Source organism: Pan troglodytes, chromosome 2 (genome assembly GCF_028858775.2).
Source record: "Pan troglodytes isolate AG18354 chromosome 2, NHGRI_mPanTro3-v2.0_pri, whole genome shotgun sequence".
Taxonomy (NCBI): Eukaryota; Metazoa; Chordata; class Mammalia; order Primates; family Hominidae; genus Pan; species Pan troglodytes.
In genome coordinates, this window is record NC_086015.1 from 69,846,342 (window position 1) to 69,871,246 (window position 24,905).

At 40.3% G+C, this 24,905-nt stretch overlaps 1 protein-coding gene across 33 annotated transcripts in view; it reads right to left on the minus strand.

Moving 5' to 3' along the window:
* MAGI1 (membrane associated guanylate kinase, WW and PDZ domain containing 1) overlaps nt 1–24,905 on the minus strand; it is a 674,091-nt gene that overhangs the window by 523,385 nt on the left and 125,801 nt on the right. The window contains exon 1 of one of the 33 annotated variants that reach the window (XM_063806891.1): nt 19,473–19,527. The exons of 31 other annotated variants lie outside the window; for them this stretch is intronic. The gene's annotated coding sequence lies outside the window, so the exon portion shown is untranslated. Of the gene's footprint in view, nt 1–19,472; nt 19,528–24,905 lie in introns of those variants that run through there. One more of the 33 variants, XM_063806892.1, reaches the window with a different exon arrangement.

Sequence of the window (24,905 nt, forward strand, 5' to 3'; positions counted from 1 at the left end):
AGGACTTAAAATCTAAGAAGCCATATGAAGCATCAGAACCCATCTCAATAACTTTACAAAAGCACAAGAATAGTCAAGGAGAGGTTGAGAAAGGAAGACTATGTCTTTCATCTTCAGAGTCAGAGCCAAGGGAAGTACTGAGCAGGGAATTAGTATATGTCTAGCATTGGCAACCAAAGTATTCAAGAGGCCCATTATAAACCTTTATGTCCAAAAGAATTCCTATGAGGCTACGTTAAGAAGAAAAACATGTTGGAATACATTGCAAGTTACCACTGGCAGATGTTAAGTAAATAAAATTATACAAGTAGTAAATGGGATAAAATTTTTAATGAAATTAGAAATGAAAGGAGATTTAGAATTAAAACTAGCAACTGGATTCACAAGTCTTAAACACACACATATACACAAGTACATACACATTTAAGAATCTTTAAGATTTTTTTTAAACACTCAAAAATGAAATACTGATTTTAAAGAACTAAAAGCTTTAATTTCTCCTTTCTAAAAAAAAGAAAAAAGCCAGAAGACTGGCCAGGATGCCCAAGACCTTCCAATTCAATGCTCCCAAAAACTATGAACCACAAAATCTGACAGATGGAAAATGGTTATTCCAAGGGGTTTGGGATTCTACAGGTACACCAGAAATTATCTGTGCGCTAAAAAAATGTGAGTAAAAGTATTTTCTATAATATACAGATGCCATATATGTGTGTATGTTTATGTATATATTTATATATGTGTGTATGTATGCATATGTAACAAATGTAATATTACAAAGATATAATGTATAATGACCTCTACAGGCTAGTACTATTCATTATCAGATTCATAGCAGTTTTCCAAAACCAAGAGACGCTAAAAGTACAACTAATATTAAGTAAGCATCTGTGAAACTTTGAAGCATAGCCTCTAAAAGACTGAAACCACCACACTAATCCAGAGTGATCCTTCAGTTGACCTGGCTGATATAATGTCCATGGGTCAGAGTGAGATGGCTGAATTAAATAAGCAAAGAAAGTAATCATCTGATATGTAGGAGAGAATGTGGGCAAGGAGATGGGAAAGATCCATCACTTTAAAAAGGCAAGAACCCCTTCTGTTTCTGTCTTTTTAGAAGACCAGTTGCTGCTACATATTTTGTATCTGCACAGACTTTTCTCTTCTGGGCTTAGCGACACACTCAACATTTTCAGTACAGAGTCATGATTCTCTGTTCTCTCCTCTATTCAGCTACATCATGAGTCATAGTAATGACTATTCTTGAATACCACTGGTGACGTTCAAAAAATTCTAAGCTCATGCCAACCAACTTTTGAACATCTGTGAGGCAGGGGAGAAATACTCGCCTAAAAGCTGCTGCCAGAAACAGTAGTCTGCATTCCAAAGTCAGTGCAACACAGGAGTTTAACTTGGGAGGCCTTAACATAACAGTAAGTAACACAACAGTGAAAGAATCTGTAATAATAAGGAAAATAATAATGTCAGTTACCATCTATTGAGAGCTACTATATTGAGAAAATTTACACTCATAGTATGGGGGCATGGGGGGTTGTCAGGTAAGGCTTCCTGGAGGGGGAGCCACCTGAGCCAATACCAAAAAGATAAGCAGAATGTACTGCTATATACAGAAATGTATTGGTATGTGTTCACAACAGAGAAGCATGAGGATGCTGCCACATGTATGAAGATGGTCACTGCAGTGTTCCTTATAAAAGCCAAAGCACACAAGCAACCTTTGTGCCTTTCAACAGATTGTTATCTTAATGTCTACCTCATGCTGTTCACAGAAAAAAATAAAAGTGGGCAACCAGTTCTCAGCTCCAGATGACATTAAAAACTCATGATACGCCGGCCAGTCGCGGTGGCTCACGCCTGTAATCCCGGCATTTTGGGAGGCCGAGGCGGACGGATCACGAGGTCAGGAGATCGAGACCATCCTGGCTAACACGGTGAAACCCCGTCTCTACTAAAAATACAAAAAAAATTAGCTGGGCGTGGTGGTGGGCGCCTGCAGTCCCAGCTACTCGGGAGGCTGAGGCAGGAGAATGGCGTCAACCCAGGAGGCAGAGCTTGCAGTGAGCAGAGATAGCGCCACTGCACTTCAGCCTGGGCAACAGAGCGAGACTCTGTCTCAAAACAAAAAACAAACAAACAAAAAAACTCATCATATGCCTTCCCAACTCACACACAGGCACACACACACACACCGAGGAGGTCAGAAACATGTTCTTGTGCATCCAACTTCAAAACATTAAGCTTTATAAAATTCAACACTATTTTTCTCATTTCATGTCTGAACAAGGCCCAGCACAGATCCAAGGACCAAAATTTCCCAAAGGACTTGCAAGAACATTCCAACTTTAACACCACATCCAACGCAAACACTTCTTTAAAAGAACGAGCACATTCACATAGCCAAAAACTCAGGAGTTGAACAAGTCACAAAATATCAGCCCATCCATTTATAAGAGGTACAAGTTGAGAACCACTATGGTTGAAGGATCTTGCCCAAGGCCAGTCATACAGCTGGAATGGCAACCCAGATTCCAATTTTAGAACTATCCCAATAAGCTACATTGATTGCACTCCTCCTATTGTATTTGTCAATAGCCAGCTGGAACAGCACAAAATATTAACTTGGAAAGAAAAACAAGAATAAAATGTATCGCCTCGTTTGTTTAGACAACAAAACGTATTCCAGCCTGGGCAGTGGTTCACACCTCTAATCCTAGCACTTTGTGAAGGCTGAGAGGCAGGAGGATTGCTTGAGGCCAGGAGTTCAAGACCAGTCTGGGCAACACGGCAAAACCCCATCTCTACAAAAATTACAAAAATTAGCCAGGCATGGTGGCATGCACCTGTAGTCCTAGCTACTTGGGAGGCTGAGGTGGGAGGATAGCTTGAGCTCAGGAGGCGGAGGATGCAGTGCGCCATTACACTTCAGCCTGGGCAACTGAGTGAGCCCCTGTCACAAAAAAACAAACAAAAAAAAAAAAAAAAAGGAAAGAAAGAAACCAACAACAAGAAGAAAAAAACTATTCTAATGGGTTTGTAACATGGACAACTACTTGCTCTTTAAAGAATGAGACAGATAACTATAATGGTACTGAGCACCTATTACTGAGCACCTATTACAAATTTACTGAGCACCTATTACAAATCTGGTAATATGCCAGGCGCTACCACCCATCACTGACCAATCACTGAACTAGGACTTAGGTAAACACAATCAATAAAACCCTTAAAGCACAACTGGAAGAGAAGCCTGGGCTGCTAGCACAATAAGCCCCAACAAACTAAAATGTTAGATTAAGGGATAGAAGTATTTTCTACTTCATAAGTTAATTATACATTACCAAGGTTACTTTTCCCAACTATTTTGCAGGAGTCAACATGATACACAATGTAACCAAGGGTGACAAAAGCAACCATACTCCGAAGTATTCAGCAAAATACTTGACAAGCAACATGCATGACAATAGCCCTAAGGTGGTGGAAGACGGGGATACAAACCCCTGTTGTCTGGGGCCTGTTGTGGGGTGGGGGGAGGGGGAGGGATAGCATTAGGAGATATACCTAATGTAAATGATGAGTTAATGGGTGCAGCACACCAACATGGCACATGTATACATACGTAACAAACCTGCACGTTGTGCAAATGTACCCTAGAACTTAAAGTATAATATATATATACATATATATGTGTATATATATATACATATATATGTATATATATACATATATATGTGTGTGTATATATATATATATATATATATATATATATACCCGTGTTGCTCCAATTCAAATTTGTGACAAGTAACCAGTTATTATAGGATTATGCTGGACAATGAGATACACCCCCTCCCATATTGTTCTAAATAGATACTTTATACAAAAAACTCATTATAGATACTCATTATATAGAAAACACAGTCTTTAATTAGAGTCTCTGAAATAGCTATTCCCCATCCTTAATTAGGTAACATATAACACGAAAACTTCTGATCACAGCCTGATGGGCAGCCAATGGGCAAATTCCCTCAAGGTTCAGTGACCCTAACTGTGAAGCTATTTTTCTTTAATTATGTTACAGAAAAAGATGTCTCAATCCATGGTCCTCCTAAGCTTCAAGAGGAAAGGCTGGGAGGAAACTCATTAACTTAGTTATGATCGTCTATATTTCAGAGAGGAAAGAAAAAGAGAAAACTTTGCATAACTTTTTGATGGACATAAAATAATAGCAGAATCAGATTTTGTTTAAGATAATAATAGCAGAATCAGATTTTATTAAGCGGCATACCAACATTTTATTAAGTGGCATACAAGGCATTCTTGTGTTTATTTTTTAGAAATTATCAAAACCTACCAAAGCAAATCTAAAGAACGTATATAAAAGAACTTACCTAAAACATTAAATTAATGTTAAGTATAATTATAACAGCAGCTAACATTTATGTATTAGGTGTTAACTGTTCAACATTACACATTGTTTTAATGTCTCCCAAATCAGCCTAACAGTAAGACTTACCTGGGGCACTTAATCACAGAATCCCTGGAAATTCTAATTCTGTAGCTCTGGGATGGGTCCCATTATTTTAAAAAATGCATTACAATCATTCTTATGACCAAGCTAGGTTAGGAAACAGATTCTCATGGGCTCTTCTTTAACAATGACAGGAAATAGGAAACACTATTAGACCCATTTGACAACTGAAGAAACTGAGGCTTAGAGAGGTCACAAAGCCACCCAGGGTCAGAGGCAGAAACAAACAGAAATGTGAGCTCAAATTTGTAGCTTTCAGCCTGAAAGTAAAACTGCAATCATTGTTCCTTTCCCCAGGTAACACACCAGAGAAGGACACTAACAACCTCAATTTCAGGGACGATAAAAATTAAGTAACAATCCATTCTTCTCTTATTATCTCTCTCAGAGTATCTAAGAAGGCTACACTGGTAAAAGGCTACAGTGCAGTTTCTGGCACATAAGTTACTGAAAATAAGATTTCTTTACTATCTCCCATCCTTCATCCCTTCTTCTCTACTGATGTCCTCTAATTGGAGTCATTAGTCCTCTTTCTACCAAGCAAACCCAAAGGTTCCCAGACATATACAACCTCAGAAAAAAAAATGTGAAATAAATGGCAGACACTAACATCAGATTTACTATTCATTTTTCTTTTTTTTTTTTCATTTCATGAAAATTACATTCAAACCGGTTTCTTGCCTGGAGAAAAGCACAAAACAAAATTTACATAACTCCTTTAAAAATCAAAACACAATTAACGTAAGTTTCTTCATGCATTCTCAAAAATCCAACAATATAGTTTAATAGAAAATACTGACAAGCAACATTTATTGAGCGTATCAAGTATTAAATCACTAATTCTCATCAGAAGTCCAGAGGGAATTACGTGAGTCCCATTTACAATTAAGAAAACAGACACAAAGAAGTTACAAATTTTGCCCCAGGTTACACAGTTACTAAGTGGTAGAGACAGTATGCAAAATTAGAAGAACTACTATTTGAATTCATGATTTCTTTATTACAATTATCTACTGCTGCGTAATAAATCATCCCAAAATATAACGGCTTAAACTAACAACAATCATTTTATTATCTTTCACAATTTCTGTGAGTCAGGAATTTGTACAAAGCACAGCTGAAATGCTTGTCTCTGCTTCCTGATGTCTGAATCTTACACTGGGAAGACTGCAGGAAACTCAATGGCCCAGGGCTAGAATCATCTGAAACCTCAGGTGTGTTTCACCTCCCCTGGAACACTTGGATGTGGCCTCACCATTTGGCTCCTTGAGCTCCCCTGCAGCCTCCTAGCTGGTTTCCAAAGTCAAGTGTCCCAAAAGAACCAGGTAGAAGCTATACCACCTTCTATGACCCTATCTTGGAAGTCTCACGGCACTGCTCCACCATAATCACATGGCCACCCCTCCATACAAAAAGAAGGAACGAGACATCACTACCCGCCTCCCTATGGAAAGAATCTCAAAGTTGTAAGAACAGCATAATTTCTGCCACAACCCCTAAATAACAATCAATAATATCATCCCTACCTACTAGTGAGAAAATGGAAGTTCAGAAAGGCTATGTGATTGCCCAAGGTCACACAATAAATAATGGCATTAAGATGCCAACACAGGCCCTTGTGACTCCAAATCCTGTACAATTTCCATTACATCATATTTATAAAACATTCCATCTAAACTGAGTTGTTCCTTGGTGAAAGCTAGGACACATCCATCTTTTAAAAATAATAATAAAGTGAACCATTCCACCAAAAATATGCTAAAAGGATATCCAAATATAAATTATCAAATTTGGAAAGGCAGCAAATGGAAATCCTAATCTAAAGCATTCTTAGTTTACCAGTGATGTCAAATGTTAGCATTTTCTTTGTTGTTGTAATTGAGGATTCGTGTAAGAAAAGAGAAACAAAATACCAAGAGTATTCAGTAAGGATAGTCCTTGAAAAGACTAGCAATCACTTAGGACAGTGGTGCAAACCATCCAATTAAGTCTAAATAGGAGATACCCAGGCAACACAATGAAACCAATGAGCTACAAACTCCATCTGATGCCAAAACTAAAAGGGGAGTTATCACTCATCACCATCAACTGCTTTTGAAAAGGCCAATCCCAGCTATGAGTGTCTCTTCTGGCATGGGAAATTTCATAACACATCTTTATTGCCGGCTGAGGCCACTTGCCTCATCCAGATTCATTGCCTTATGAAAATGTGCAATATGAATGTTTACTGTTGTCATGGAACCTTCACATGAGTTCAAAATAACACACACCCATCACTGTGGCATTTCCAAACAGGACTGAATGGTTGGAAACGGAGGTGCTAGCTAATGTTATTTATTAAAACAAATAAAAATGTCTCTTTTATTTTAGATATCTGTGATGGTCATGGAGGACTTGGCAATATGTGCATGGTTGTGCACAATCTGATAATAAATCCTTCAGTCCTTTATTTTGCTACTGGTTAACTAAAATGTCAGACATAAAGGCAACTGCACTTCTTTAACAAATGTGTCTTCTTCTAAGTGGGCAGTGTCAGCACTTGTTCCCTAGACGGGTTCACAGCTAGTACAACACACAGAGTCCCCCATTTAAAACTTCAGCACCTCTTCTCCAGCCCCTATTCTCTCCACTCAATGTCTTAACCATGGGCATTAAGGAACACAACATGTGAAATATACAGGCAATTTGCTGGTCTGAGTTTGTGTGACACCTTCAGGTTTCAGAAATTAAACTGCCACCCTCAGGGTCAGAGACCAGAATTCTCAAAAGTACTACAATTCATTCGAGAAGGCAAGGCATGGTAGACACTACCTTTGTCTTCAAACAATAATCTAATTTTTTCTTTCCAAATCCCTACAAAGACTCTTTATATGATCAATGACCATCTATCTATCCGGCAGCTTTCTGTATCAAAGGGAATAACTTAACCTAAATTCATTATAGTTTCATGTGCCAAGTGCACAGTAATGGCTAAAATCAAAGTCATTGAGATGATGAAGCCCCATCCAAACTTACGTCAGTTACCCTCCATTTTAACATTGAAAAACAGTATTTATCAGCACCATCAATATATTTGCTTCTAAACACTTTTTCCTCAAAGGGACTTTTCAATCATCAAACTATAGCTGGCATTAAATCCAAAAGAATATTCAACTATAACAAGTAATATTTCCCTGGAAAGCTATTAATTATTCAGCATTCCTTAGCTGCCTAGAAGCAGATAGATACCCAGGTTGTTCTTTGTTGGAAACACTCACTCAGCGCCCCTGCCCCCAGCTTGGAGAGGAATACAGGCTTACCCACTACCATTGCATCTCTGTAAACCTCAAGAAGTGATGCTGCAAGGACCAGCTCAATAGTACCTAACAGCCTGGCTGACATGGGGAAGCCCCCAGCCAGACCAAAATCTCCACCAACTGCGGTATTTTTCTCCCTATAGGCAATAGACAAAAGGCCAATGTTCCCACTCACTTTAAATTCAGGCATAAGTAACAGGACTCAGACAAGGAAGAAAACTGAAGTCCCAGTCAAAACTGAAACCCACCAGCGTATATAATAAGTATTTTTATCACTAACAGCAGTAATCACGACAAAAAAAAAAAAGTACAACCATGCCCATGGCTGACAGGAAGGTTATCAATCGAGGACAATTTGGTTATATGTGGTTTAGGAAGAAGAAAAAAAGACTTGAAATTATCAAAACCTTGGACTCAGGAATATCACATCTGGGGAGCTTGTCCAAGAAAACTACGAATCATGTGGACAAAGATTTAGCTACAAGGACGTTCAACAAAGAGTTGTTTAAAACATGAAAAACTGGCTGGACACGGTGGTTCACACTTGTAGTCCCAGCTATGCAGGAGGCTGGGGCAGGAGGATCGCTGGAGCCCATAAGTTTGAAGTTACAGTGAACTATGATTGTGCCACTGCACTCCAGGCAGGGCATCAGAGACCCCGTCTCAAACAAACAAACAAACAAACAAACTGGAAACAACCTAAATTCCCAACAATAATATGGACAGTATACATCCATACAATGAAATACTAAGTAAAACTTTAAAATGATAGTGTAAAAGCAGGTGAGGCTTTTCTTTGACATGGCAACATGTTCATGATTTCACAGGAAATGAATATTCAAGTAACAAAATGTATACTGTTCAATATAAATTTTGATTTTATACACCTACACATAATACACCTAGAATAATACAATTGCCCCTCCATATCCGAGAAAAATTGGTTCCCAGGATCCCCTTGGATACCAAAAATCCACAGATGCTCACATCTCTGATATAAAATGGTACAGTACTTGCATAAAACCTATGCACATCCTCCTGTATAATTTAAATCATCTCTAGATTACTTATAATACCTAATACAATATAAATGTTATGTAAATAGTTGTTATACTGTTTTTTTATTTGTACTATATTTAGTACATCACTAAAGAATAAAACTGGTTATATTTGATAGGTGGAAAAACAGGTGAGTTTTTGGGTTAGCTCTTCCTAATAGTTCTGTAATAAACATGTACCACACTCTTTTGCATTAGAAAATTAATGGACTTTAATTCCAACACTTTGAGGGGCCAAGGCAGGAGGACAGCTTAAGCCCAGGAGTTCCAGACCAGCTAAGGAAACACAGCAAGAACCTGTCTCCCAGAAAACCAAACACCGCATGTTCTCACTCACAGGTGGGAATTCAACAATGAGAACACTGGGACACAGGGTGGGGAACATCACACCCTGGGGCCTGCTGTGGGGTGGGGGGCAGGGGCGGAATAGCATTAGGAGAAATACCTAATGTAAATGACGAGTTAATGGGTGCAGCAAACCAACATGGCACATGTATACCTATGTAACAAACCTGCATGTTGTGCACATGTACCCCTATGTAACAAACCTGCATGTTGTGTACATGTACCCTAGGACTTAAAGTATAATTAAAAAACAAAAAAAAAAAAAAAAAAAAAGAACCTGTCTCCACAAAATTTTTTTTAAAAAATCAGCCAGGCATGGTGGTGTACCCCTGCAGTCCCAGCTACTAGGGAGGCTGAAGTGGGAGGATCACTTAAGCCCAGGAGGTTGAGGCCGAACTGAGCTATGATAGCACCACCGCACTCCAGCCTGAGCAACAGAGTAAAATCCTGTCCAAAAAAAATAAAAAAAGAAAGAAAGGAAAGGGGGGAAAAAAAAAACTTAATGGAAAGTATTTAAGCATTTCAACAACATTCTACCACAGGGATCACTTTTAAAGGCATACTGTTTTCAGAAAGACAGATGTTTTCTCCCTAAAATTAACTTGCAGTCGAAATCCAAATATTTAACTCAAGATACAGCCATAAACAGCTTTTTCTCTCTGTAGGACACTTAAGAATAAATGCTTGTGATTAGACTGACCACCAGCCAGAGAGTTTGATATACGATTCGGTTTAATGTTTTCTACAAAAATCCCTGCTCAAAAGGATTCTTCTCAATGTATCTATTTCCACCTGTTTCCTGTATTTGTTTCTCCCCAAAATCCTACCTTTCTGTGGCATAACATCGAATTTTTATTCATCCCAAATAATGGTCCACTGAACACTTTAAATAAAAGGCGGCTGGGTAGTAGCTTGGAGATAAAGCACTATTTTACAAAACCCTAGGGAAAGGCAGTAATATGGAAGAGTTTAGTGTGGCATCATAAAAAGTAGGCATTTACTTGTAAAAATTAAATGCACACAGGCTTGTTCATTTGTATGTGTACATATGTACGTGTAAAAAAGTTATATACACAAATAAACAAAAACAACAAAACAAAACAAAAGAACCCTGAAATTCAAATTGTTGACAGGTATAGAAAATAGGAGTAAGTTCATGGCTCCTTCATTTGCTATGTCTCATTTCACAAAAGTTCCTATTATTTTGAAACACTTAGTATACAAAGTCCTTCAAAATATACTGACATAGAAAAGCAAATGAAAATGACAGCAACCAAAGGCAAAGTAATAGTTAATAATAATATATTGTATAGTTTCAAATAGCTAGAAGGAAAATATTGAACATTCCCAACATAAAGAAATGATAAATGTTTGAGAAGATGGATATGCTAATTACCCTGATCTGATCACTATACATTATATGTTTTCAAAATATCATATGTACCCCATGAATATGTACAATTATTATTTGTCAATTTAAGTAAATATATTTTTAAATAATTAAAGAAAATTTAAAAAAAAATTTTTTTGAGACTTGGGTCTCACTCTGCAGCCCAGGCTGAAGTGCAGTGGCACAATCTTGCCTCACTGAAGCCTCAACTTCCCAGGCTCGGGTGATCCTCCCACCTCAGCCTCCTGGGCAGCTGGGACTACAGGCACACACCACCACCATGCTCAGCTAATTTTTTTGTAGAGACGGGTTTCGCCATGTTGCCCAGGCTGGTCTGGAACTCCTGGGCTCAAGCAACCCTCCTACCTCAGTCTCCCAAAGTGCTGGTATTACAGGTGTGACCCACCACGCCCAGCCTAAAAGATGTTTTAAGTAATATATTCTAAATGGATGTCTTTCAAAACAGAAAATACATTCACAGTGGAAAAAGTAAAATGTGAGGATTCAGCTCCAGGAAAAGAGTCATCAGAGGAAGGAAGTTCATAACTACTCAGGTCCATTTTCTCTCTACAATTCTTACTAATAACATGTCCCATTATGACCATTCCGCTGAAGAAATCAGACTTATCAAGAAATGAAAACAGATCACAGGAAGGCAGGGGAGGAAATGTCAACCTCAGAAAAAACTGAGATCATTTCAGAGGTGCTGACAGATAATGGAAATGCCACCATGGCAAAACACTACCATCCTTTTGTGACATAACTGGGATAAAAATCCCTACAGACAACAATACCAGGGGAATAAAATTAAGAGAGCTGAAAACAGAAAGAACAATTATGACCTGTTCTCATGTTTTATGCTGGAAAAATGAATTTGCAGCAAGGGCCTTGGTGCCAATGTTAATTCTCCATACATATGGAGCCCCAAAGATATACCTAATACAGTTTCATATATACTTCTGCTAACTTGCTTACATTCTGAATGGGACTTTCAAAGGGGGATAAAGTTAAAACTGGATTAAGGAACCCAAATTAAAATAAACCCTTCCTGATGCACTAATTTTTCAGATACCATAGAAGTCTTGGTCAAGTCCAAAGTGAGAGTGCTAAGATGGCATTGCACCCACAGAAATACAGATCTTGCTTCCAAAGATGAGGGGAAAGGAACATTTTTCACATATCTTGCAGTTAATCACTTACATACTTAGATCAAAGGGAGTAACCAAAGTTCCAAAAGAATTTCAGATTAGCTTTTACATTATCATGTGTCCCATGATTACAATTACCTGGACCCAAAAAAAAAATGAGCTTTCTATGCTAATGGATTTGTCTTGGGGACAAGAGATAGGCAGTATACACCCATCGTCATGCTTTGCACGTTATTGCAAGGACACACGCAACATCGTGTCTTTCCTATGTCAGGCATCCTTGGACTCATTAACTCTTAAAAATCCCATCCATCACCCAGGACATAAAATGTAAAAGTCACAACATCACTAACCAACCTTCAAGATAACTTCTCACTCACTACAATGAACATGATGTGTAAGAGGTAGACAGAAAACACAGTGTTATAATTGGGAAGAGGTGATAAAGGTGTGAGCAAAAATTAAAAGAGTCATGTATTATTTGCCTAGTGTTAGACTTGAAAAAGGGCTTAGTATATGGTAAGCACTCAATAAATGTTCACTTAATCATAATATACTAGTACAGAATTACTTAGCCATATCTGTCTGTCCAACACCACGCATATAAATACTCACCATTTGACTACGTTTTGATAAACTTGAAATTGGCGTGAAGAGGGAGTTAGTAAGAGGCCCCACAAAGAAACACAAAAAGGCAACTGTGGTGAACACCACCAGGTTACCAGATGAATACCCTGTCTCCCCAGTCTTCTAGCCATTTTCTTACCCCTATAGGTTACAAAAGACATACTTTCAGCCATCATTTTCGCATAGAACGCCATTACGCTGGCCACAGGTGCAGACATCTGACCTATTATGAACCAACGAGAATCCTTCTCCCTGGTATTTACAATCAGGACTAAGAGATTCCAGCTTCAGTCTGGATGAACCCTTGAGAGGAAGAAGTATATGCTAGGAGTGTGGACAGCCAGGCTCTGGGAAGCAGATCAGTCTATTTTGAGAGAACAGAAGAATGAAGTAAGAGCGCATTCAGCAGGAAATGAAAAATACCTACAGAAAAACCTGATAAGGTTCAAAGTCTTAGTCCCGGGGTGTTTCCAAAACTGGCCTACACTGGATAACCCTTACCTTGGGTATGCTTCAGATACCCTTACAGTAAACATCCTCTTTTTATTTTTGCTCAAGAGCATTTATACTACTTGCAACGCAGAGCCCAACATAAAGACTATTCCTCTCTAACCAAAACAATCCAGAGACAAGGAAAAAATAAAAGATGACGCCACACAAAAGGAAGAGCAAAATAGCCCAGGGTGGTCTTTCAAATGATGAGGAATCCACCATGCAGGCCCAGACCAGAGACTGGGAGCTCAGAGAAAGTGTATGGATGACATTTCTGTTCATCCTCGGTGGAAGGGTGAGAGTCACGTGGTGACGAAATTGGCTGGAGATATGAGCGTTGTTTTTACAATGTTTTAGTATCTGTGAATACCACATTCTTTTCCTTTCTTGTACAGTCTTGTTTGAAACTCTGGCAAAACGCTGCAAAGGGGAAGCAATTGGAAGTTGGCTGAGATGAAGTTATGTGATTTCAATTAAAAACATTCTCTCACTTGTGGCTTGCTATCGCTGTGGAAAATAAAGAACTGCAACGGCAAGGTTTTTTCCCTATTGAAAATATTTCTGTTAAGCTTCAGAACGGTGAAAATCATTTATCTACATACACAAATAACTTCTGTTCAAGTTATATCGGGGCTCTGGTCCAATCCCCAGATTCTGCGAAAAAGGCAGATTTTGTATAGACTAATTCTACTGTTCTCATTTCCTCAGCACCCTCCACAATTTTGCATGTATACATCCCAGAATGCCTAAAAACTCACAAATGCCTGCTATCCCACAGGGTTCCAATAATTAGCACTTTTACAAGTACATCCTTATTTTGCTGCAGAAAATACTTACCAGGTTTTAAAATTCATTATTTTTTTTAATACATCATTTTCACTACACAAAACGAACTACCAAGACTGGTCTCCTCAAAAGGATAACATACTTCTTAATGTTTCCCCATGATATTTATTAAACGCTAAGGAATGCAAAAATAACATATATTTGTGAGAGTTCTCTGATATGGATTAATGATCATTTCTAAATATAGCAATAGTAGGGAATAAATGTCTGGATTTGCTTATGTTTACTAAACAATAATCTTACAGGTTGGTATTTTACTGCTTTACAAATACGAGGGAGACAAACAAGCAAAGCTGTAGGAGAGAGAAAACTCTCACATCACAATTGTGTCTGCCTAGAGAATCAGGTTCCTGAACACTGCTCCCACCTCCAAAGTATCTGACAAGGAGGGAAGCCACAGACTGCTCCCAGTCTGAATGCAAGCCCAACCTCATATAGTAGAATGAAAACAAACTCAGCCAAGATGGCTCCTTAGCAGTAAAATTCGCAGCAATTCAGGAAGATAGCAGCCCCTAGACACGGACTTGAGAACTTGAGAAGGCAGCCACAGCCCAGCCCCTTGTGTATGCAAAAGTAAGCTCCTACAAGTCATTCATTCCTGCAGGAAGCACCCCTGGCCCTCCTAAGAATCACAGCAGAAGGGCTAAGTTTTAGCTGTGAAAAGACAGAGCTTGAGCTCTCTTACCTGTACCAGCCTGTGGCTCCCTCCCACTTATTCCAATTTGGGACAGGCATCCAGGGCTCTTCCTGCAACTCTGAACGGGGCAGATCCTGCCAAGTCTCTGCTCGTACCTGAATGCAGGAAACTGAGCATGCTCCCCATCAGGGAGCAGCACTAGGGCAGGACACACGCCAATACCTCCAGCTTGGGAATCAGACCACATCAGCAGCATCACCCTGCCAACATTACCAGGAAAGCAGAGAGAAAATGAAAATTGCCTTAAGGAGCTTTAACAAAATCAGAAATTAAGGATCAAAAGGAATAGAATGAAAGGGTCATAGGTGTCACTAAATGGCTAGAATGAGAACACCAAGGTCAATCCAGTAAAAATCAGCAGGGGTTCTCAGCTCCAAGTCTTTTTTGCGGGGAGTGGTGGGGAGAGGTATCACTCTGTCACCCAAGTTAGAGTACACTGGCGCAATCTCGGCTCACTGCAGCCTCAACCTCGCAGGCTAAAGCAATCTCCCCATCTCAGCCTCCCAAGCAGCTGGGACTAGGACTACTGGCACACACCAACACTCCCAGCCAATGTTGTTTATTTTTTGTAGAGACAGGGTCTCTACGGTGCCCAGGCTGGTTTTGAACTCCTGGGCTCAAACGATCCTCCCACCTTGGCCTCCCAAAGTGGTGGGATTACAGGCATATGCCACCACAGCTTGAAGTCTTAATATAGTATAGGAGTGGCAAGTGGAAGCTTGGACTAGGAGTCCTGGGTATGTATCCTGGATGCCGTTTCTAACTCAGGTGTGACTGTGGGCAAGTAACTTCTCTCTAGAGTTCAGTTTCCTCATTTACAAAACCAGGATAACAGCAATGCCTACTTCCTAGGGCAGCATAAGAATGAAATTTCTGACACACAAAGAGCACTCATGAAATGTTCTTATCAAATGTAATGCAACACACACATACGCACATACACGCATGCCTGCACGTACACACACCTTCTCCAGAGATCGGTTTCCCTAAGACAGAGGGAAAAGAAAGTACTTTCTGAAAGGTTTTGTTTTTATCCTTGCCAGTCAGCTTGATTTACTCAAACTTCCTAAGTGCTTATTTCGATTTGCCTAAAATCAGGCACAGAAAATAATTCTAGGCCAGGCGCAGTGGCTCACACCTATAATCCCAGCATTTTGGGAGGCCGAGGTGGGAGGATCACCTGAGGTCTGGAGGTCAAAACCAGCCTGGCCAATGTGGTGAAACCCTGTCTCTACTAAAAATACAAAAATTAGCCAGGTGTGGTGGTGCACACCTGTAGTCCCAGTTTCTTGGGAGGCTGATGCAGGAGAATCGCTTGAACCCAGAAGGTGGAGGTTGCAGTGAGCCGAGATCGTGCCACTGCATTCCAGCCTGGGTGACAGAGCAAGACTCTCAAAAAAAAAAAAAGAAAGAAAGAAAATCATTCTAATTTCCTCAAAACCATGTAAATCTAGCAAATTAGAAAGGAGCACAGACTACTTAATCTTTGAGGAAGCTGTCAAGATTGTGCCATAACTTTTTGATTCAGTTCTCAACTTTCCAACTAATTCCAGACAGTAATGAGACACCACTACCCTGATGGCTGATATTTCACAAAATATGCAGCAAGGAGAGCCCATGAGGGCAAGAATGGCCTGGAATTACCAACCCTATGTCAGTTTCTGTTTTGCCTGCTTGACTCTCAGGATTAGAAGGGTGATAAGGTCACACAATCTCAGGCCCCTTCTCACCTACCACATCTTCAAAGAGACATCCACCCTCTGATATATCAAACTGGGTGACAGGAAACTTGGTTCCTGCTAAAACCCCTCCAGTGAATGGCCACTGCCCTCAGAACAAAATCCAAAACCCTGACCACGGCCTTCAGGGCCCTGCGGCCTGGCCTCTGCTGCCCTCCCCAACCCAGCTCCCACCGCTCTCCCCCAGACCTACCCTCATCCAACACTCCAAGCTCTGCCCACTTCTAGGATGTTGCTTCCACCATCCCTCAGCCCAGAATGCCCTTTCTCCATCAATCCTATCTCTGGCTTTCTCATTCTCCAGGTCTTAGACCACCCTGGCTAAGACAGATCACCTACCCACCATTCAGTTCACAAGTATCATTGACAAAATAGTGAAGAGTTTAATTGTTTACAGCCTGCCTCCCTCTCCTCACTAGACTGGAAGCTCCAGGAGGGCAGGGCCATATGCTGGTCATCATGTGGATGCAGCACCTGCCACATGGGGAGGGTGACCAGGCACATAAGGTGGTGACTGCCTCTTGAGGCTGCCCATCTCCTCTTTGGACAGCATTTGGGGACAAAGCTTAAGCATGTAACAGGACAAGAAAACGCCTCATCCTGGAACTTTCTCTGCAATGGAAATCAATACGATTCAACAAAATTAGGTACTCCATATAGGGGATCTTAACCAGAACCCCACATTACAATACACAGGGGAGCTTAAAAATTATACTAAAAATAAGAATAACACTAATACTGATGCCTATGCTATATCCCCAAGATTCTGATTTAATTGATATTAAATCTGGTTTATGTGATTTAAAGGATATGATACTCAACTAGGGTTGAGAACTACTGTTTTAGAGCACTGCTTCTCAAACTAGTTGTGAGAAAGGACCAGCTGTTTCTTATTTCCCAAAGTATCAAAAGATAATAAAAATTAATGACCAGAAAAAACACAAGCACACCCTACAAAATACAAGACCCAACTTTTAATTATTAAACTCAACAGACAGACAACTGTCTTGTGCAATTACATTTCTTTTTCTTAGCCTGGGCAACCTAGTGAGACCTCATCTCTATGAAATATTTTTTTTTTCTAATTAGCTGGGCATTGTGGTGTACACACCCTGGGTGACAGAGTGTGTACACATCCTGGGTGACCTTGCCTTAAAAAAAAAAAAAAAAAATTCTTTTTCTTCTTATTTTTTTAGAGACAGGGTCTCACTCTGTCGCCCACATCAGTCTTGAACTCCTGGGCTCAAATGATCCTCCCACCTCAGTCTCCCAAGCAGCTAGGATTACACACTCAGCCAATTACTATTACATTTCTAAATTCTAAGTCTCAATTTCTATATTTATACCATTGTGCACAGGTTAACAAAAACAGACTTTGCACCTCAGCTCAGGTCTACAGAGCAAATTTAGAGTACACTACTCAGAAGTTACAGAAAAAGGACAAAATGTAGTCTAACAACTTAGTTGAGGACTGCACTCTACTCAAATTATACTACACAGTAGTAAATGACTACATATCTAAGCAGGAATGCACCACACAGATCAGAACAGACTTGTCATCTGACAGATTTTTGTGGTGCTTTCCGGATATAAGAAAGAGTTCTCCAAGTGTTTTTAAAATACCGAAATAAAAGAGTTTCTGGGATGGTTTATCCACAATTAAGGCATTCTCTTATTAAAAACATAACCTTGCTTTTGCTCACTTGGTTTCCTTAACATCACTATATTTGAGCATGTGTTTTCCATTAGCTAATAATGCAGAAGTGTGTCATTCTTCTCCCTGAAAATATACTGTTACTATGAGGGCACATCTTGAAAATGGTAGCATCTAATAATAAAAAGAATATATTACTCGAAATAGGACTAAACTAGGAAAGGGAGACTGATGGTCTGAAGTGAATTCAAGGATGGGAGACATCAATGTGGGTTGGAATAGCACGTAAAAGCTCCATGAAGAAGGAAGCACCAGGGCTGGGTGCTTAAAGAGAGGTTAGGATGAGGCAGGCAGATGGGAGCAGGGAAGGAATTTCAGCCCAGTCTGAAGGGCAGCATGTCCACTGGTCAGTTTAATACAGGGCTGAACCACAGCAAGGGGAAGATGCAATGGGTGGGCTTCTTTTCCCAGGGGATATCACCCCACCCTTTCTTCCAGGCCCATTCCTGCCCTCCACAAAAGTATCCACAAAAGTCAATGTTTTCATTAAACTCTCAAGGGAAATGCCAAAGACAAAGAAAAGTTTCAATAATCAAAATCAAAATCTACAGCCATCTTAGCTGGGTGTGGTGGCTCATGCCTGGAATCCCAGCACTTTGGGAGGCTGAGGTGGGCAGATCATTTGAGGTCAGGAGTTAGAGACCAGCCTGACCAACATGGTGAAACCCCATCTCTACTAAAAATACAAAAATTAGGTGGGCGTGGTGGTGGGCACCTATAATCCCAGCTACTAGGGAGGCTGAGGTAAGAGAATTGCTTGAACCCAGGAGGTGGAGGTTGCAGTGAGCCAAGATCACGCCATTGCACTACAGCCTGGGCAACAGAGCAAGACTCTGTCTTAAAAAAAAAAAAAAAAATCTACAGACATCCTAGTAAATTTTGGCAAAAAAAAAGGAAAAAGAACTTGACAATGTACTTCTGGACCTGAACAGTGGTAGAGAAATGAGATTTCCCTTTTGTCTCTAGCATTGATCCACAAATTCAGTGAGAAAAATCTTGCCTCTTGTTTACAAAAAAAAACACTCCACTTGGTGAAGACTAAGGATTTGTAAAAAGAAATGGCTCGATGACAAAATTAACATGAATTCTACTCTACTGCCTAAGGAGAGCCCTTAATTAGATTTTTCAAATTGCTAAAAATATTACTGCTTAACTCCCTTTGGTTTCAAATATAGCATGATGCATAGTATTATTGAAAATAAACATTTTATTAATATATATGTTATTCCCATGGATCCTTGAGATAACCCTAGTGGGTGGATGAGATTATCCTTTTCACAGGCTGAGACCTGGTAAGGCTGAGTTATTTGCTCAAAGTCCTACAGCTTGTCAGTGACAAAACCAAGACTTAAACCCAGGTCTCTGCCGTCAAATCCTTTGAAGGTCACCACATGCAAAGTACTTATCCCCCCACACCCGCCTTCCCTGGAACTTACAACAACTCAGCCAGTAAAGCTTTGGCTATGGAAATATAAACAACGTTGGAAGTAAAATGGGCACATTAAAAGCAAAAGCACAGATTGGTTAAAAATCTAGGAATCCACTGCCTTCTGGAAATGACCAAAAGACTTTACCTTTTTCAGGTTGAAGTCTTCAGTGGATCTGGTGTTTTGAGATGCCCAGTTCTGAATTCTCATTCAGAGTTGCCATAGCTCCCTCTAGGTGACTTCACAGTAACCTCCTGTGAGCCTGAGGCTATTCCTTCTCCACCCCAACTACCTTCTCAAGCATCTGATGGTCTTTTCAGGCTTGTTCCTGCCTCAGAGTCTTGGTGTTTGTCACTGGCTTTTTAGGAAACATTCTTGTTCCCAGTATCCATTTGCCTGACTTGGCCCCATACTTGCGTCTCAACTCAAAATGTCCCCTCTGCCAAGTAGCTAACTAGGAATACCCTGTCACGTGTTACCCCGGCTCCATCACTCTCTGTGGAATCCCTCTGTTTCACTTTCTCTCTAGTGCTTATGATTATCTGAAATTCTTATGATTCATGGAGCATGCAAATACCACACGAGCACAACTAAAAAAGAATCAAAGTTAACACAAGAAATACACCAAACGCCACTCATAAACAAACATGCCCTGAAGGAAAAGTTCTTATCAATGAATCCAAAATAACAGAAGACATCAAATACTGAATATTTTGCTAGCTCACATACACCACACAATAAGAAACATTCAAAGGTAGTATACGCAGAAAATGTCTACGAAACAACAAAACACCAACCTCTTTTTCCTGGTGTTGAACACTCTTCTCTCTGCCAACACTGTCCACAATAATCCTTAATTTTTTTTTTTTTTTAATCGAGACAGAGTCTTACACTGTCACCCAGGCTGGAGCACAGTGGTGCAATCTCAGCTCACTGCAACCTCCACCTCCCGGGTTCAAGCAATTCTCTGCTGGGATTACAGGCACCCACTACCACACCCGGCTAATTTTTTGTAATTTTAGTAGAGACAGGGTTTCACCATCTTGGCCAGGCTGGTCTTGAACTCCTGACTTCGTGATCCACCCACCTTGGCCTCCCAAAGTGCTGGGATTAGAGGCGTGAGCCACTGCACCCGGCCAATCCTTATTATTTCCGAATGAAACAACTTTTAATTCCTGCAAATCATCTTCTATATTTTTCTCTCCATGAAATAAGTGAGGTTGCAAAAATCAGCTACGTAAAAACTAGTATCTGAGCTGTCCAACGTAAAGGATATTAGGACTCCCTGGCCGACTTCCCCTCTGGAAAATGCGGATCAGTCTTTCTAACAGACTCCTGGGGCAGCTCTCCAGCATGCCTTATCATTAGAGGACTCTCTTGGTCATTAACCATAATGACCACTCATAGTCTACATTTCAATCTGCAACACAGTGGGGCAGACACTCAGAAGTCTGCTCATTCTCAGCATGTTATGCTGACATGAGTCAATTTTTTAATAAAAGTCGTAAATTTATGGTTCTAAAATATAGAGAATGACTTCTAGTTGTGATCAAATAACCCATTTTCTAGGGATGGTCTTTTATAATGCCAATTCCATGCACAATTGGGAATCAAGTTAAGGTGTGTCTATGACCAGGTAGAGTATTCTCATTACCAAAACCCTTCGCTCACAGTGCCTCATGAAGCTACCCTCAAAATGTACTCAAGTATATAAATTTTCTCTTCCCGTACTGACACCATCACTGAAGGGCTAGTATCAACATTATTTCCATAGCCCATCTTTCAGGAGTTAATATAGTCTGGGCATGGTGGCTCATGCCTGTAATCTCAACATTTTGCAAGGCAGAAGCAGGAGGATCACTTGAGCCCAGGAGTTCAAGATCAGCCTGCACAACAAAGTTGAGACCCCATCTCTACAAAAAAAAAAAAATTGTTTAATTAGCTAGGTGTAATTAGCTACAGCACATTCCTGTAGTCCAAGTTACTTGGGAGGCCAAGGTGGGAGGACTGGCTTGAGCCTGGGAGGTTGAAGCTGCAGTGAGCCGTGATCACACCACTGCACTCCAACCTGGGTGACAAAGCAAGACCCTGTCTCAAAAAATAATAATTAGGCCAGTGTGGTGGTGGGCGCCTATAATCCCAACTATTCAGGAGGCTGATGCAGGAGGATCACTTGAGCTCAAAAAGTCAAGGCTGCAGTGAGCTGTGATCATACCACTGTACTCCAGACTGAGTGACAGAGTGAGACCCTGTATCCCCAAAAATTAAAAAAATGTAAAAAGAAAAGAATGTAAATTAGCTGCTGCCCGCTTTATTTCAGGGATGTGGGGACTCCAAGCAAGATAATCAAACCCAGATAGTATCTACACCAGCGATCACTAACCTTTTTGGCACCATGGACCGGATTGGTGGAAGACAATATTTCCATGGGCCAGGGGTGGGGGATGGTTTGGGGACGAAACTGTCCCACCTCAGATCATCAGGCACTAATTAGATTCTCATAAGGAGCGCACAACTAGATCCCTCACATGTGCAGTTCACAACAGGGTTCACACTCCAATGAGAATCTAATGCCACCACTGATCTGACAGGAGGCGGAACTCAGGCAGTAATGCTCATTTGCCCACTGCTCACCTTCTGCTGTTCGGCTCAGTTCCTAACAGGCCACAGACCAGCATCAGTCCATGACCTGGGGTTTGGGGACCCCTCATCTAGCTCATAACCTTCTGTCTATGTTTGGATAATATTACCTTAAATAACTGAATATAAAACAATAAACATGTTTAAGTATTTGAGGCTGCCAAAGTGAAGAGTTACAGAGTACTTTTGTTAAGAGATAGATATAATTGAGAATCTCAAAATTGGAAAAAGATCTTTTATCCCCCCATGAAAAAGTTATCACAATGAAAACACATTTAAAAATGAGGATAAATGCAATGCTGTACTGTTGAAAATACACAAGTCTTTCAAATGCATATTCCAAAGGAAAAACAAGCACCCTTGAAAATCAATCACTGAAAAACAACCAATAAAGTACGCCACCATTGCAAATGGCTTTCCTGTTTACATACTAATCGAAGTGGTTGTTGGGGCAGCACCATGCCAAACACTGATACGATGGAGGACATGGAAGCATGAGATAGCTGGGAAAGTGATCATCTAATCTGAGAAAAGAGTCACTACTGCTTATTAAAGAACTACTTACTTAAAACATCCTGCGTTAGAAACGAGTGCCCCCAACCTCCATCAAAACTCTACAGTAGCTTCCTATCACTTTCAGGCCATAATCCCAAAATACCTCTTTAATTTTACTTCTCGACATGAAGGTCCTGACCTAGTAGTTAAATCTCTGCTCATCACCTATCCAACACAGTAGATGGGTGTCTACCTTGAGGCCTCTTTCAGACATGGTGGACCTTTTTTTTTTTTTTTTTTTTTGAGATGGAGACTCGCTCTGTAGCCCAGGCTGGAGTGCAGTGGCATGATCTTGGCTCAATGCAACCTCTGCCTCCTGGGTTCAAGCGATTCTCCTGCCTCAGCCTCCTGAGTGGCTGGGACTACAGGTGCACGCCAGCACACCCAGCTAATTTTTGTATTCTGAATAGAGACGGGGTTTCACCATATTGGTCAGGCTGGTGTCGAACTCCTGACCTCAGGCGATCCGCCTGCCTCGGCCTCCCAAAGTGATAGGATTACAAGAGTGAGCCACAGCGCCTGGCCTGGACATGGTGGACTTTTGCTATCCAACATCTATTTTCCCCATTTCTGATAGAAGCAACCCAGTTTTGTCAAATGAAAATAACTTATCTCCATAGGCTGGTTTAGACATTTTACTCAAACTGGGACATTTGAACGTTTGTCCATGGAATTTGAATCTCAAGCAGAAAAAGACGGAAAAGGGTTGGAGTTGGCTCATCCTCCGGGGGACGCTCTACAGAGATGTGGCTTCAGCTCCCTCCACCAGCAGCCCCAGAGCTGCCCAGCGTCCACCTTTCTGATCCCATTTTTCAGGTGTTTCTCAGATCCTGTAAACTGCTCCATGTATCTATTGTTTGTTTACAACAAATTTATTTTCTGCTTAGGGTGGATTCAGGGTAGATTTTTTTTGCACTTAGGACCAAACTATATCCTAACTTGCATGCTTATTAAAGTCATTCTTAAACCTTGGGATCAAAACTCAACACCCCTGATTATTTTTAAGCCCTTCAAAGCCACACCCCAACAGCATAACTGCTCTCTCTTCAAAACTTTTATATAAGCCTATTATGTATTCTTACTGTTTTCATTTACCCATGCTCCAAACAAATTACCAAATCATACTTTTATAGCCCATTGGATTATTTCCTAGCATCAAACTTGGCACCCAGAAGGTGATACAAATATTTTTATCTATTATTAAAGTTTCTGTGTAAGGCACTGTGCTTAGTGGCTTTCTGTTCGTTACTGCATTTCATTCCTCATTATAGGTAGGGTTATCCCATTTGGAGGATAACCAGTCCAAGGCAAAGAGATTAACTTGCCCAAGGGCATTCACAGCTACTAAATGGACAAACTGAGATTTAAATCCAAGTGTGCCCTTGAAAGCCTAAATTCTCAATCACTGATGATAGAACTTGAAAGGGAAAAGGTAGGTGTGAAAATAATTCTATCTTAGACATATTTATTTTGTCATCTCTCGAGTCTAGATATGAAACTCTGCCCACTGACATGTTCATGAACCCAATCTTGAAAGCTATTTAAGTTTAAATGAAACAATGCATTACTTCAGGTAAATGGAAAACAAAGAAAACTCTGATCTCAAAAAAAAAAAAAAAAAAAGAGTTCTGCTTCCTAATCATACACATCGTGTTCTCACACTGTAGAATTTCTCTCTAATCTGCTCTGACAAAACCAAGTCAGGGGCTGGGGAGACTTGAACAGCAGGCTGAAAAACTGGAAGAGCCCAGTCTGGGATTAAAAACTAGCTACAAGGGGATAATTCACACATGGATCATTACGATTCAGGGATGGTTAAAAGCAGCTCACATCTGGTTTTATTTGGGCTCCCTGTTTCGTCTAATAAACAAGTACATGTTTAAACAAACAAAAACAGGTAACAAAAAAATGTTTTTCAGGTCACACGCAAAGTAGGATTAGTTTGGAAAAGGAAGACCAGCACCTGGAAAACCAATTTCACTTAAGTACCTCCCCAAGAGACCCTGACCAAGTGACTTAATCTCTTAGGACCAGTTTCCTTAATCAAATGTGAAAATAAGGTTTCTTTTTTAGTTACCTTAGAAGATTATTATGAGAATCAAAAGAAAGCATGAACATGGAAAATTTTATCAACTCTGACAAGACATTAACAAATATCCCCAGAGGAGGTCAAGCAGGCCTACCTGAGTCTACAGGTGGAAAAGTTTGTCAAATACACTATAAATAGCTACACTAGGTACAAGTCACGAAAGGAAAACCAGACACAGCACCTGTATCAGCAAACAACCTATCAGACATCATGAAGAATAAAGTAAGCTTTTATCTAGTTTGATCTCTTTAAATACTACCAAGCCATAAGGGGCTGGGCGCAGTGGCTCACACCTA